This window comes from Etheostoma spectabile, chromosome 22, assembly GCF_008692095.1.
Source record: "Etheostoma spectabile isolate EspeVRDwgs_2016 chromosome 22, UIUC_Espe_1.0, whole genome shotgun sequence".
Classification (NCBI taxonomy): domain Eukaryota; kingdom Metazoa; phylum Chordata; class Actinopteri; order Perciformes; family Percidae; genus Etheostoma; species Etheostoma spectabile.
In genome coordinates, this window is record NC_045754.1 from 2,683,082 (window position 1) to 2,698,140 (window position 15,059).

The 15,059-nt window shown below is 40.3% G+C and overlaps 1 protein-coding gene across 1 annotated transcript in view; it reads left to right on the forward strand.

Moving 5' to 3' along the window:
- Positions 1-2,953: 2,953 nt before the first annotated feature.
- znf438 (zinc finger protein 438) overlaps positions 2,954-15,059 on the forward strand; it is a 60,266-nt gene continuing 48,160 nt past the window's right edge. Inside the window, exon 1 of the mRNA XM_032503385.1 lies at positions 2,954-3,245. The gene's annotated coding sequence lies outside the window, so the exon portion shown is untranslated. The remainder of the gene's footprint in view (positions 3,246-15,059) is intronic.

Sequence of the window (15,059 nt, forward strand, 5' to 3'; positions counted from 1 at the left end):
AATTGATGCTGGTTTGAAGGCAAAGGCTAGTAACACCAAATATTGATGTGATTGAGATTTTTCTTTTGTTTGCTCACTTTGCATTTTGTAAATTGATAAAAAATAAAAATGTTCACTTCAAAATTCACACCTGCCTAACCGGACATTCACACCCCCACCAACTGGAGCATCTAAAGTTACCGGAAGTCATTCATTTTCAATGGAAGCCGGCTTCTCTCAGCTGTGAGGAGCATGTTGAGCGTCAATCAGAAAGTTGACATTTTTTTAACTTTATGGTAATGAGCTATGACGCGGTTCAGCGGCTAACGCCAGCCGCCAATCGGAACATAGACGTCCTTCGCGCTGGCTGATCCCGGAGAAACATACGATGTAAACTTTGGTTCCCACCAAAACATTAATTCTGAGGACAAGCTCATAATTGCCGTTGCTAGGTTACCTATAATTTATAATATAACGTTGTTTGTACATGGGGACCAGTTAACGTTAGCTGCCGGTCCCATCGTCTCTAATGGTCCTCTCACAGTGACGTCCTGCACGGGTCACTAGATTAATCCGACGGCTGCTCGCTCTGCCTGGACGCCGCTACGGCTCAGCGGCTAACGAGCAAGCTAACTGCTAACAGACCCCGCTGCGACCAATTAACAATCACTCATTAGTTATGTAATTTATAAAGGGTTTCTAGTGTCCGTGTATTGGCCATGTCATATGCCAAAGCGTCAAAAAACGTCCCCGTACTTTTTGACAAGCGTCCTTGGTGGAGCGGCCAGAGCTTTTTTGCAGCTCAAGTTAGTGGCGGTGTGTACGTACGGTAAGACTTTTGCACAGTATATATGTATAAATGTATATATATATATATACATCAACATACATATATATGTGTTGTGTGTGTATGACAATATGTCCAATGTATGGATGTCTTGTGAGACATAAACATGTGCAGGCTTTGAAAACAACTCCCTCCTGGGACAAGAAGGATCATCTGCACTGTTTATATCTGCATCTTGCACTACTTACCTTGACTAGTATATCAATTTGCACTGCTGACTGTTTATTTACAGTACCAATTGTTTACATATACATTTCAATACCGTATTTTAACTGTAATATGCAAATACTCTCCACTGCACTTTAATTTGGATAGCTTCTACCCAAACTTTATATACTACCTTTAATCCATTGTTACACTGCTCATTTTAGCCTGAACTTATCATATGTATCAATCTGTAAAAATTGTGTTTACAGTAATAGCCATCTGTATATATATTCATAGTACATATTCACCTGTAACAATTCTATTTGTAGTAATATCCACCTGTATATTATATTCAGTACATATACAGCTGTAAATCTTGCTCACAATACTTGTTATCTATATATTATATTCATAGGACTGTATCTGTCTGTAAAATTCGGTTTATAATAGTATTCATTTCTATATTTATTCAGTACATATCCATGTGCTGCACTTATGAAACCATTGTATATCCTGCACTTACTGCTATTGCACTTCTGGTTAGACCCAAACTGCATTTCGTTGCCTTGTACCTGTACTGTGTAATGACAATAAAGTTGAATCTAATCTAATCTATGTAAGTAATAAATCAAATCTTGCCTTAGGTGGTTCTGTATTTCAATGGTGCAAATTCCCAAACAAATTTGCAATAAATTAAATTATCATATCCAACTGACATGGGATTTGGGTTGTAATACAGGGAACTAAATTGCCCACTATTAAACGAAGACCTTTTCAATTATGTATGCTCAGATCTGATGTACTGGATTGGTATCAACATCGATATTGGTCATATTAAGGAGCTTGGGTGTTAGCCGTGACATAATCATCTTATAATCCGAATCAGTATGAGCAGAGGAAAAGCCTAATGAGCTCATCACTCACACAAATCCAGTCATCAATACAGAACAACATAACAACGACAGAGGCCATTTATCCTGCATAAGAGCATTTTTTCTTTTGATACTTCCCTTTCTGCAGCCTACTTCTTAAAAAGGATGCTCGGGTGAATTAGTACTGCACTCCCGTAAATTGGGGAACTTTTGAGCAACAGAAAAAATAGTTTGTAAAACCGGTGGAGTGCCCCTTTAATTTCAGCTTTATATGCTGGACTTTTACCTTCAATGAAGTATTACATTTTTTTTAAATTTTATTTTATTTTAACGGCGTGTTACATTATGGTGCTGAAATAAAGGAACTGGCGTCATGTGTGAGTGTATGTTTATTTTTTGTAAAAATGTATTAAAACATGTGGACATACAGTAGGAAACATCATCTTCTGTACATCCTAACAGTCTACGTTCTAAACCAGCCAGGGGGTTACTAAAAGAAAAGAAAAAACAAAAAAAAACAAGCAAAACACTTCAAATTAATATTTTGTAAAACTTACAAAGGTCATATGATCTAACAGCTTTTTTGTTTGTACAGGTAGAAATGGAAACACTGTATTGTTTAACAAAGCTTGGCTTCTTTTCAAAAACTTCGACTTACAGTATGTAAATACAATTTGGTTAGAATAATTATTAAATGTATTGTGTAATACTCTATAAATAAAGCTTCCTATCATATTCATTGTCCCAAAGTAATGTACATTGAGGGTGAATATGAACAGCAATAAAATGTGATAATCTGCTCCATAGTTTTTTATAGTATATTGGCAAGACCAAAATAAATGCACCAGTGCTTTATTTAGTTCTCCACAAAAAGTACAGCTGTATGTGGGGCTACGGTAACGTTACATTGTTGTTACTACGTCCTAAATTCCCCATTTCCCAGACGGCTTTGACGTAGCCGACGTCCTCTCAGCTGTCTGACAGCGACAGCGCTGTGTTGTTCCGCTACAGGTTACTACACGGCCGCTCATTGGCTGAATGGACCGAGCAGAGCAAAGTAGGTCCCCGGAATTTTACGAGCCGTACCATTTCTGTCTACACGGGGTTTCACAGGAAATTGCGACTGCAGGATGAAGCTTCCTCACCCTTTTCAAACACACATTGTTCACTATTAACACCTACGCGGTGTCTCTTTGACTCTATTTATTATTTTGGTACGCATAAGACGAGAAATGCAATTTATTAATAACTTTGTCATATTTGTTCCACCCGCCGGATCAAGTTGACGGTTTGGCTCAAAATGGCTGGAGAGAAACAGAGTTATGAGGATCGACGGTTTTTACGAAAAAATGAGCCTGTCGTAGCTTGAAGGCGCTTCCTCCACATATCTGGGGATCCAGGTGAGACATGTTTAAAGTTAATCCATCATTTACACCCGGCCCGCTGCTGTTAGAGAGAGAAAACGAAGCCGAACAGGGCTCGTTTGCAATGTTATCACGGTAGCATTAACATGCAGCAGTAAGGACCTCTGGCTTTGGTCTGTAATAAACACAACGAATAGCAGCTTGGAACTCAAACAACAGTCTTCACTAAGGTTGACTTTACGTGAAAGTGCACGTGAAAGAAACAGCGGAGAGATATCAAGTGTGTGTGTGTGTGTGTGTGTGTGGTGTGTGTGTGTGTGTGTGTGTGTGTGTGTGTGTGTGTGTGTGTGTGGCTAATGAAGAGCAGGCCTGCAGCTAACCCTGCAGCTGTGCATCGCAGACATACGTCATCAGGCTAGGATTCCCTGCAGTGAGCTCTTACACACACACACACACACACACACACACCACACACACACACACCACACACACACACACACACACACCACACACACACCAACGACCTGAGACATGTGCAAACAGACATTGCACTGCCTGTTACTGTGCTGGAAACAAGCTAAAGACCGGCTTTACCTCAACTGAATGTCAGCAATAATAATAATAAACTGACTTTATATAGCGCTTTTCTAGAACTCAAAGCCGCTTTACAGGGCAGGAAGAATAGAATAGAATAGGATTCCTTTATTGTTATTATTCACAAGTGCAGTACCTGTGCAGTGAGATTAAAGCAACCCATTTACAATGTCAACACAAAATATAAAAACATAAATATAAGTAGTGCAGAAGAAGAAGATAAAAACTATATGTGAGCAACTATATAAAATAGTAAGAAAGATAAAGGGTTTGTATACACATTATGCAATTAATACAGTTATTGGTGTATCAAAAGTACTGAGTATTAAATATTGCACAGTAATGAGATTAAGTGATTACTAAGTCAGCAGTGCTGATGAGTCATGATAAGAAGTCAGCAGTGCTGGGTGTGCACCTCTACGTTGTGTCTATATTTTGGGAAAGCATCATTTGTCAACCCGACAAAATCCGCGCAATATCAACATCGAGGTATTTGGTCGGAAAATATCGGGATGTTTGAATTCCTCCGTATCGCCCAGCTCTAGTTGCTATGGATACAAAAATAAACTCTAAATGCAGTGTTGCCCAGTTAGAGCAGGAATGGAAATGAGCAAACACGTGATCCTGTTGACACAGAAGACGTACTACAGTTGTACTCAGTTGTGTAATTCAATTCAATTTTCAATTTTATTTATAGTATCAATTCATAACAAGAGTTATCTCAAGACGTGTAAGATGATGCAGATTTTGAACTCGGAGAGATGTTGCCGGTAGATGTTAATACGGTGTTTATGGCTGTGTAGGGCATCGCAAGAAATGTTACAAACTATGCAGCAGGACTGGGTTTACAGTATGTTTTGCATTAAATTGATGCCGTTCATTGAAGTTTTTTTTTGGGTGCAAAACTGATTATTTTGATTTATATAATGTATGTATGGCTTCCAAATAGAGATTTCAGAATATCTACTGTATTGTTATTCACAATTCTATAGACTGTGATAGAAGATATTACTTATATCACCCATCCCCACTAAAGGGTCTTTATCACCTAAACGGCTATTTCACCGTTGAAAAGATGAGTAGATCTTTAAATTGGGTCACTTATGTAGTAGAAATGTGAAATTCTTCTAAAAAATCGGTGCCTTCTAGGCTGAGAAAAGCCAGTATGGTGTTTTGGGCTAATGTAGATGAAAGACACCAAGTCCCAGAATGCACTTGCTTTGCTGCTCAAATAGTCCACTCCCAAGCCACGCCTACCATTTACTGACTTAGGCAGACAGTGAGGCATTCAACTCTAGTGTGTTTTATTGTCGTTTCAACCATACACACAAAACAACGTTTCACCGTGGCTCAAGTGGTGTCACACATTTAAAATAAATAAAAACGACATTATATAAAAACGACACACAAAACAGGCTACACTTAGTGCACACACATTATAGGCTCCGTAAAGTTCAGCTAACGCAATGGTAGCATTAGCGCTGGGAGTACAGCTGTGAATTTGCGTGGAATGTAGAATGGTCGGCATTTAACAGTCACGAACTCCACCAGCAGTTAGCAGTAGTTGGATAAAAGCCCCATGTTGCATGTAGTCCAGTTTGTTGTCTAATGAGCTGACATTTGCAAGCAGGATGGGTGGGACAGGTGGCCAGCTAGCGTTAGCTCTCCACCTAGCTGGAATTAGGCGTTTCCATGGATGTTCCCTTACTCGGCTAGAGGCATCGGCCGACACCGCTGGCTGAAGTGCTAGTCTCCGTAGTGTGTTGAGTATTCCGTTGTAGCTTAGCTCCAAGATGGCTGACATGCGACTCGCTTCGGGTCCAATCCCATATAGGCGAGTTGAAAACCTGTGGAACTAGCTGGCTTGTAGTCTAAAGCCGCTGGGCAAAAATGCCTCCGATGACGCAAAATGATGATTTTTACGTCATCTGAGTTTTTTTTCCCCCAGACACGCAATACAGAGATCTGTCGTCTCAGCGGGACATGAGGGAGGGAAGCACGGTCATTCATAAATACTACCGGCTTTCTACTGATACAAAGCTTAATGCTAAATCGGTGGAGTATTCCTTTAATAACTGTGGTTGGAGTTGTATTCTCAGATCCTGTCAGTTTTGGGGTTTTTTTGCCCAAAAAAGCCCAAAATAAATTGCCTACCGCAGCTTTAAGAACCAGAGGGGAAAAGGTACAATTGGTTTGTGATGAATGGAGAAAAGTTCTTTTCCTGTGTTTCCTAATAGACTCTGGCACTTCTGCACAGGGAGGTCAAAGGTTAGAGGCAGCTTCAGGACAGCTCGCCTAGAGGGAGTTTTTGTGTTGTCATTGAAATGTTGCTGACATGTTGCTTTTGTAGCTGAGTGAACCCGGTGCTCCACATGAGCTAACAGAGGACAGATACTGCACTTCCTTGGTATGCTTTTCAGGCCCACTGTAGGACAAGCTCTACTGGAAGAGCATGATTTCATCTTTGGGGTGATCTGGTCTAGGGGATGGACTGATAAGGTTTTTTAAGGCCGATAGCAACACCAGTTATTAGTAGTTAATGAAACTGATAACTGATATTAGGCTTTCCATCATTGTGCCCCTCCCCCACTGAATGATTTCTTTCAAAGATTTGGGAGTGGTGGTAGTACAAGGGCCTCCACCAAAGGGGACTGTGTAATACCTTTTAGGCGCACCACTTTAGGACAACCTAATTTGTCAATAAAGGGAAATAACTATCGGAATAGCCTATCCTCCACAATAAGGGACCGTCCCACATACATCAATTTTAAAACTCATTCAAAAATTCTGGCTTTTAAAACCAAAGCTGCACTCACTTTTAACGTTGAACTGCCTCCCACATGTTACTCTGCAGTCTTTTGAGGTTGTTGTGAAACTTTTGTAAAAAATTGCAATAAAAGTTGCAATGTTTTTTGTATGTTTGTTACAACGAAGTTGCGGGAGGCATTTGTTTTTGTATGTATATATTTTTTTAAATAAAAAGGAAACTTGTTTCGGGGAGAATAAAACTACTTTAGGCTGAGTTTTCCTAGTAACATAACCAAAAAGGCTCAGGATGCTGCAAATGTTGGCAAAAAAATAGTATGAATATTATTATTATTATTATAATATATTATTGAATGAATAACATTTGAACACGTCTTTCAGGGGCTTGTTGAGCTTTTCATTGTTAGTTAGTTTCCTATCCTGGGCCGGGACACATTCATACGGTTTGATAAAGGACTTAGTGGACTTTAACTTATCATTGCACTTACAATAATTAGTGTACCTGTCCTAAAATTAGGTCATCCTGTACGTCTCATCTCTGGTTTTTCCTGCATCCTGTGTGTGTGTGTGTGTGTGTGTGTGGTGTGTGTGTGTGTGTGTGTGTGTGTGTGGTGTGTGTGTGGTGTGTGTGTGGTGTGTGTGTGTTGTGTGTGTGTGTGTGTGTGCGCGTGTGTGGTGACAGACGGAGAAGAGTAGTTAAAGGAAATGCAGCTGAATGAATGCGTGTTTTAAATACTGTTAAAAAAGATCAATAACAAAATGAAATGTATGGCAGCCGGTGTTGATTAGTCTATGTGTGAGAAATTCTTTACACATAGTGTGTGAAACACTGTTAAAAATAAAATAAAAACAATTTGGAACCGATATGTATTTACCGTGGAAATGAAAATCTTTACGTCAAAATTGCGATTTTTGAATTGTCACAAACTCCAACGCAAAACTTTGTTTAAATACTTTAAGCAATTTAATAAATGAGAAACTTTCAATGTAAACCCCCAGTAACAGGGAGTCAGATAGTGTTGGGGGGGGGGGGGGACCTACTTCTAGGCCTACTGTTACATACTAGGAAAAAGCTTCAGAGCATGCTTCCATTTGGCTTTTTACATTCGCGGGACTTTGGAGTGATCTGGTCCCAGTGAACGGGCTGTGTGACTGCCAGTCTGAGAGAATTCCCCTTAAGTGTCTGACCCAAGATCAGGGGGGACATTTGGATTAAACACCTCCTAAAATGTTAAAAACGAGGAATAGGATCCGCTGGAGGTGAAGTGAAGATTCTGGTAAAGGAGAAAATTCCCCTCACTGGGGTGTACAGTATATTCCAGAGAATGTTCTTGAATTTCCTATTCCAGATACAACAGTACAATAATAATTGTTTATAATCATTATTATAACAAAAGGTGAGCCAACCCCACGTTTCTTGGGTCTTTTATGCAGGAAAAGTTGACTGGAAAAAAACTAAACAATTTTCTTTATAATGATGGTTTCACTTTTACAGTTAACACTCACTCAGAGCTGGTAGGTTCCAAGAACAAACACACTGTTTCAGTTGCTTGTGTGAGTCAGACTGTGACAAACTCATTTTAGGGCAACATTATTAGGACCTGTAGAGAGAACAACACTTTCACTATTTTCATCTTTTTTTGTTGTTTTTTTGTGTAGAAAAACTGCTGTATCAGCAGTATTTAGTGCCGATGATGGAAAGCAGGTCACACCACACAAATCAGAAAACACTCTTTCGCATTTGGGACAACTTACACACTCATACCAGAAACTCCCACGACACAGCCAACACCTGCTCCATGCCGATTCTTGATTACCATAGTTTAACACAGTTGACACCTACTTTCCCTCCAGCACACGCTCCAGTTTGATTGTGGTTGTCGTTATCAGTAAAAAAACAAATTATGTTCGGGTTATGGCAATACCCCGATTTCTCAAACGCCACGCAAACACCCAACCCCGTTTAAAATCGGAGTTCTCATAACCCGGTTAACAGAGGTAGAGAACTTCTTTAGTAACCGGGGTGTTACCATAGACAGTTAAAGAGGTGGACCAACAGATCCCGTTGTTCTGGACGGAGACCAGTGAAGTCTATTGGAAGCACTTTTCCGGTGATGGCTGAGAGTTACTGCGCAGCCTCCAACTGAGCTTGACAACGTAGATGTGACGTGGGCAACGTGTCTGAAAGTTGTAAGTCTTCTGGTAGCTGTGCAAGAGAAATGTCAATCATTCCCAATCAGCAGAGACGGAGAGAAAAGCTTTATGTTAGGAGATAACATTGGCGCAGGCTAATTACTGCTAACTAACATGCTAGTTAACATTAGTAATTAAACCTGAACAGCTAATGTAACTTGAAACTGTCTGCGTGCTTCTCCTGACAATATGAGGATTTGTCGACCACGCAACGATAAGTTGCGTGGTTATGATGCAATTATTAGCCTATTATTACAAAAACATCTGCTACGGAGCCATAACGTGAGCTACAAGATAATGGAGCCTTTTATACATTGTCGTGTTTCTTTAGAAATAAACGGACAAACCGAGTCTTTAAACGCTTCAGATGTAAAGTTATTTGCTGTCAAAGTGGCGCCAAAATGAATGGCAGTCAATGGGATGCTAACAGCGGGTGATGGCTTCGTAGCATTAAAAAGGCGCCATGGGAGCTACGCTTAGAGAGGAGATGCTGGGTATTACTCCATGTAAACACCTTAACCGGGCTACCCCTCCCCCTGGTTTTTAAACAGGAATCTATTCCGTCGACGCTGTGAATCGTGTCAGTCACCAATGTGAGTCGAGTACAGATTTGAATCACGCATGCTCAGATTTAAACGGTTTACGACATAACGTGTCATACTGAAATTTGTGAAATCCATAAAATAATAAACTTTTCTAATTATAAACAATAACAGAAGATGGGAATCATTTCAAAAATGTTTTAGCTATCTGGTTGTTTGATTGCTAACGTTAGCTCAAAACGCCATTCCATTGACAGCCTTTGTTGTGTTTGATTGCTAGCTTGTAGCTAAGCTAGCAGTCATTTCAAAAACGTTTTAGTTATGGTTGTTTGATTGCAAACGTTAGCTCAAAACGTCATTCAACTGACAGCCTTTGTTGTGTTTGATGAACTTGTAGCCAGCAGTGATTGAACTTGGTTAAGTCGGTCCATTTTTACTGTATTGACATTACAGAAGTCTCTCGTTAGCATCTTATATGCTACTTGTCGCAAAGTGACGCATGCGCAACTCACAGCTTCACTCGCCGCAAAGTGACGCATGCACGAGTCAAATCTGCACTTGACTTACATCGGGGAATGACAAGTAATAGTTGTTGCTCTGACACCATACAAATAAACCGCATTGACCAAATTAGCGGGCCATTGGCGGCAAAGAGCCTGTAGTTTCCTTGTTTTACTCCCCGCCGAGGCAACAGCGGACATCGGGGAATTGGCTAAATAGGTTGTCCACCTTCGGGGATGTCAGTGTCAACGCTGTGTCTCGGCAAAAAAGTGGAGGGACCGAGCAGCACCCCCGCTGCGGCTGCCGGCTGACGTTGATGTTAGCTAACGCTAAAAACGTTAGCTTGCTAATTCCACTCGACACTGGTTAGATATGAGTTGATCAAGTTGTCATCTAGCGAGAACGCTGTGCTGTCCTGTGCTGTGACAATGTGTAAATGAAACAATTTGACTAATTTAGTGGCGGTCTGTGTAATTTTGGCATTGGTCAACCAGAAGAAACAGCTAGTTGTGCGTTGGCAGAGCGCCATCTACAGTAGCAGAGGTAGAGTTACTGTGTCATTCGTCTCGGCTCATGTATACGGGGAGAACTGGCATAATCTGGTTACTGCTGTGCATGGAAACCCACTGTGTGGGGAGTCCTGCTTTCTGTTTGGCTCACGAAAACATCATGTAAACTTCCAAAAAGGATAAAGGGCCAGTTCACTTGGTTTTATTTGTCCAGGTTTTGTAGATATGTGTCACTGAGACTTCTCCCTCCAGCAAAACTGGACATGTGATCGCAACATTTGCATAAATCCATGACAACAGTCCTGGTTCCAGGTAACTTTAGGTAATCCACACAACACACTGTTGTGTTCTACTTTCTACTAGGGTTGCACAATATTGACAAAATGTGATATTGCGACATCGATTATAAATATTGCGATACCAATAACAATTTTGATATATTTTAACATGTAAAATTTCAAATGTTTTGGGAAAAAAACATCACAGTCAATTCATAACAAATAAAACAAGTTAAACACAAGGTTTATTTAAACTGACAGTCATATTGGATTGGTTCAACAAGAAGAAATAAATAAGGACCATGTCTACAGAACAGGACATGTTTTACTGGTTGGACAGTATAAATATATAAATAAGGACCATGTCTACAGAACAGGACATGTTTTACTGGTAGGACAGTATAAATACATAAATAAGGACCATGTCTACAGAACAGGACATGTTTTACTGGTTGGACAGTATAAATACATAAATAAGGACCATGTCTACAGAACAGGACATTTACTGGTAGGACAGTATAGATATATAAATAGGGACCATGTCTACAGAACAGGACATGTTTTACTGGTTGGACAGTATAAATATATAAATAAGGACCATGTCTACAGAACAGGACATTTACTGGTTGGACAGTATAACATATATAAATAAGGACCATGTCTACAGAACAGGACATTTACTGGTTGGACAGTATAACATATTTAAATAAGGACCATGTCTACAGAACAGGACATTTACTGGTTGGACAGTATAAATATATAAATAAGGACCATGTCTACAGAACAGGACATGTTTTACTGGTTGGAAAGTGTAAATTATATAAATAAGGACAATGTCTACAGAACAGGACATGTTTTACTGGTTGGACAGTGTAAATTATATAAATAAGGACAATGTCTACAGAACAGGACATTTACTGGTAGGACAGTATAAATATATAAATAAGGACCATGTCTACAGAGCTGGGGCCTGTTGCACAAAAGTAGAATAAAGATATCCAGGATAATTGAAAAAGCGCAGCTTGACTTAGTGTGATCTGCTCATCGCGGCTTAATCGGTTGCACGTTTACCGAGCCAGGATAAACAGGTGGAGCTATGTCAGGCCAGGTGGAGATAGCTGGGATAAGTGCACGTTCACGGCTTTCTCAAACAGACCACGTTATTGATCACAGATTTACTGCTGCAGAATTGAGAAGACGCATGCGCCATATGTTTCACCCAATGAGCAGCAGCTTCTAATGGAAAGCAACGAGGAGGGGAAGAATATGCAAAAAGGGAAATACGGCTCTTATCAAACTGAGAGAAAAAGCCCAACATAGCGGTCCCGACTGAATGTGTGAGGGTGTAAAAATATAGCCTTTGCCTCAAAAATGAGCAGAGGGAATTTATGTTCCTCGGGAAATGGACCATGAGGAATTTAGGCTTAATTTCAAACCCTTATTCACAACGCGAAAACATGTTTTACAACCACGCACAAATCTCTATAAGCTATATCTAATTCTTTGTATAATTAATGTTCATACAGAACAATCAGAAAGGGACAACAACTAGAAAAAGAAGTAAGTGACTTCAATACACGCTGTGAGCATATGTAAAACAATATTCATGTTTTTTTATTCTTCTGACAAGTGACCGCACCAAAATAAAAACATGAAGAAGCATTGTGGTGTTCCCGGTGTGATGAATGTAAACTACACTGTAAATGACCAGTCTGCCATTAATATCATCTTGGAATATCGCTACATTAATATCGTCACACTTAATCTTCGGAGCGCGTCCTGTATGAACCTCAAGCTGAGACCACGGACGCTGCGCTGCTCATCTCTACTTTTACAGAGAGAGTGGACACTGACGGGACTCGCAGGTCTGCCACCGGCCACCGGGCAGCAGCCGCACGCCAGGCGGCCTCGACACACTACCGTTCCACCGGGAAAAGTCCCACTCCGCATCAGGGTGGCAGTGCAACTATTTCTAACCATCTAAACAGCTGTAGTAGGGTTTAAATCAAACTCGCGACAACAATAGTGACAAGTAGGCTAATGGATGTTGATGGAAGCAGAACACATGCAGAAGACAACGGAATAACTGTTAAACACGTTTATTTCGGATCAGAGCCGCAGCTGATTTGACACATGAGACTCCAGGATTCATTTTAGCCTGGCTGTTAGCCTGCTCTGGACCAGGCTAGCCGCGAAGAATAAATCTCCATGGTTACTTGGCTGGGTTTAATTCAATCTGGTTTCGTGCAACCGAGTCGAAGCTAAATTCATCCAGGATAACTTGAATATCCCGGCTTAATCCCTTATCCTAGTTTCGTGCAACAGGCCCCAGGACATGTTTTACTAGTTGGACAGTATAACATATAGAAATAAGGACCATGTCTACAGAACAGGACATGTTTTACTGGTTTGACAGTATAAAATATATAAATAAGGACCATGTCTACAGAACAGGACATTGACTGGTTGGACAGTATAACATATATAAATAAGGACCATGTCTACAGAACAGGACATTGACTGGTTGGACAGTATAACATATATAAGTAAGGACCATGTCTACAGAACAGGACATTTACTGGTTGGACAGTATAACATATAGAAATAAGGACCATGTCTACAGAACAGGACATTTACTGGTTGGACAGTATAACATATAGAAATAAAGAGAACAGGACACAACTTGTCTTTCCCTTCTCTGATTCATTTAGTCTTTTTTGTCTCTCACTTACACTGTCACTCTGTTGAAATATGCACACACACGGTGCGCTCCATAGTGTTTGTCACGTAGTGGCCCCGTGCGCTGACGTGCACATACGTGTGCAAGTGGCCCGGTAACTGGCCAATGAAACGTGATCATTATAGCGTTTCAGGCGGGCTCTAAATCAAACACAACTAAGACACACAGTCAACGGACGATATTGCATACTTATTGTGATACTTTCTATAAAATATTGCACAATGTGATGTGACGATATTGAGTTGATATATCATGCACACCCTACTTTCAACCAAAGAAATTATCCCTGGGAAAACTAAAGCTGAAAGAAAGAAAATTAATCGGCAACTATTTTGAAAACCCATAAATAAGGCCAATACATTTTATAAAGCAAAAATGCCCAAAATTTGATAGTTTCCAGGTTCTAAAATGTGAGAATTTGCTACATTTCTTAGTTTGATATTATAGTAAATTGAATATTTGGGGATTTGGACTGTTGGTTGGAGAAAACAAGACATTTAAAGATGTCTCCTAATGCTCTGGAATATTGTGATTGGTATCTCTCACTGTTTTCTGATATTTTGACGTTTTACAGACCAAATAATAACCAAATGGCACGTCAATTTATAACAAAAGTGGTTGTTAGTTGCGTCCCTATTGACAACGGCCGGCCGTGTGTTCTGTGGATTATAAAAAGAAGGAAGTTGTGATAGCTGCTGAAACCTCCTTGGTTTTGTTTTTAAATCTGGTCAAATAAAAATGAACGCCACTAAAGCGAAGTGGCAAAATGTGTTTTTTAATTTGGGTGAACTGACTCTTTATTGCTCTTGACTTTACAAAATGTCCCTCTCTGACTTGAGTGGCCGCCTTGTTTGTTTGTTTGTTTGCCTTGTACGAACGTGTCATGTTACACAAGCGCGGGTCACTTCAGTGACAGTTCATTTTAAGGCCCATGCCCAGCCGGTCAGAAACACATTAATCAGCTTTTTATTGTGGATACAGTTCCTCTGATGAAGCACGTAGCATTTACATTCATTCTTCTTTTCCGAGCTGCTCGCTTGGAAAATTGGTTAGCCTATACATACATTTTTAAAAGATTTTTTTGCAGACACAGAGCAGCTCTCTGCCTTTTTATAGATGAGTCAGTGTGAGGAACACACACACACACACACACACACACACACACACACACAACACACACACACACACACACACACACACACACACACACACACACACACACACACACACACTCTCTCTCTCTCTTTAGAGTTTGGCTGCGGTGGCATTCTTTATCTTGCAGCTAACTGTGGGAAACGTCTCACACTTTAAGGTTCATCGCATACAATGATTATAAAAGACGAATTCCACTATGTGATATCATTAATCACCAGGATATGAGTAAAGGGTTGGCATGTAACACAGAATCCAGTGTAAACACATGCCATGTGACCAACAGGAGCGTTTACTTTGGCTGGCGAGCAGTGTGGTTTCACATGTGGCTAGATGGGGGGGGGTGGGAGCAGGCAGAGGAAACTTAGATGCTTGTCTAGCATTTCCGCTCAATCATAACGAAGATCATGTTACCATGACCCACAAGATTTTTTTTTTTTTTTACATGACGCGCCACTCATTGCAGGCTTTGAAGTAAGAGTCTTAAGTGGTAGGTAATACCGAACAAGCCGAGAGCGTTCCCAAATCTTGTTTTGCACGATGAGTATGATAATACAGAAAACAGCGGCTTGCAG